At 39.2% G+C, this 1,853-nt stretch overlaps 1 long non-coding RNA gene across 1 annotated transcript; it reads right to left on the bottom strand.

Moving 5' to 3' along the window:
- Window positions 1-230: 230 nt before the first annotated feature.
- On the bottom strand, window positions 231-1,400 carry LOC116410276. The gene is made up of 2 exons (XR_004222232.1): window positions 1,276-1,400; window positions 231-563 (listed from the first exon to the last, which is right to left on the bottom strand). It is a non-coding gene; the product is annotated as an uncharacterized LOC116410276 (long non-coding RNA).
- Between the last annotated feature and the right edge of the window lie 453 nt (window positions 1,401-1,853).

The raw sequence follows: 1,853 nt of genomic DNA, 5'->3' as shown, positions 1-1,853 counted from the left end.
AAGGTACAAAATGTGGTACTACGCAAGTAACCAATAGCAACCAATTATCAGGTAGCATTTACTAGTCATCTGTGCAAAAACACACATCCGATGGATTCATTTACTTTGCACATTAGATTATATTACCCTGATAAAAGACATGCAAACCCCACAGAGTTTGTTTAATCATGTCTATAGATTAACTGTTGGAAAATACAGGAATCTAGGTCATTGAAATTGCAGCACTCCCATTTCATAATCATAGAAACGCCTTTATTTCACATATGGCACGGATACTGCAAAGTTTCAGACCCTGCTCATGCTGACAAAATATCATTTAGGACACCTGCAACCTTCTTATATACAGTATCCATACATAGCACTGCCCTCTAGTGGTTAAAAAGTTTCACCATCAATCTAAACACATTCCTTTAACAATAACAATGTACAACATTGCCCTCTAATGGCTAATAAACGTGTTTATATATATAAAACATTTTATCAAATTCTGCCAATAGATACAATGAAAAGGAGCCTATTTGACTCTGGTGCTCCAGTTTTGCTTGCTGATTCTCTGATGGCCGCTAAGAAATACAAAATATAAAAGACATGATTAGAAAACAACCTGAGCCATACATGTATCATTTGGCTTAGTTCATAGTCTTTATTTAAACCCCTAGGCATTAAATTCCCAAGTTTTTTAATCCAACTTGCTTCACATCTCAATAGCAATTTCACTGTGTCACCCCCTCTCATAGGTTTGGGGACATGCTGTAATACCTGGAAGCACAATTGAGCTACTGCATCAACAAAATGGCTCGCAGCAGGAATCTTAAATTTCTCTTAATGTTGGATTTGTGCTCCCCTATTCTGTCTTTCAACTGCCTAGTTGTTTGGCCGACATTCATCAGCCCACAGGGGCATTTTATAGCATACACCTCATTGGAGGACAAAACGGTATGGTAACCCTTTATCCTAATCACAGTACCCCTATGTGGATGATACACTGCCATTATCAGGCCCACCTAAACTATCTCTTAGTGACTGTGTTTTTTTTATATGATATTAATGGGGGTTTTGAAATGCTGTCACCTCCGGTAATTCAACCCTCAATATATCCCAGTGTTTACTCACTTGTTACCAATTTATCTAGACAGATTGTTATACCCGCTAACAAATGATAATCAATTTTTGAATTTCCTCTATTATTAGTAATCAGTAGCGTAAATAAGGCCCCTGCAGATCCTACAATGCAGGGGGCATCTAGTCCTGCTGCCGGGATCTGAGGGGACCTACCAGTGCCTGCTGCCATGCCAGCGCTTTTGAGTCACTGCCACATGCACCTGCAGGTGATGTCACGCGCCATATTGCCATATGTAGGGGACACATTTTACCCTATAGCAGTTCCGTGGCATTGTTTATAAAATGTAACCTGAAACAAAAAAAAAAATGTATTTTAAGAATAATACTAAACAAAGTGATGATCAAACATCTTTGAGCTCCATCCCAAAAGAGGTCATTGTCTAGTGCCTCAATTCCGCCTCCATGTGGTTTGTTGTTGTATAAACTCTCAATATCAAGTATCACTAAGTACACCTCCTCATTCAACTTGTGATTTTTTAACATTAAGCTATATAACGGCCACAATCGTATGCCCCAGTGGATGCTTAAGATCTTTATGAATTTTTGGGAAGGTATTTGAGTCTCTTCCAATCCACTCTACAGCGTCCAAGAGGAGAGAGAGATACGGAAGTTCCCAAAGTTTAAACGCGACAGCACAGATTATGAAAATGCAGAAGTATGCAGGTGGCTGCAGTCTGAACAGTATCGGTATTGAAAGCGGTCATATGGAAACAGATCTATAGGTAGGCGAG

Source organism: Xenopus tropicalis, chromosome 4, assembly GCF_000004195.4.
Source record: "Xenopus tropicalis strain Nigerian chromosome 4, UCB_Xtro_10.0, whole genome shotgun sequence".
Classification (NCBI taxonomy): Eukaryota; Metazoa; Chordata; class Amphibia; order Anura; family Pipidae; genus Xenopus; species Xenopus tropicalis.
Note: the sequence above shows the minus strand (reverse complement) of the source record. Positions and strands in the feature narration are given on the sequence as shown.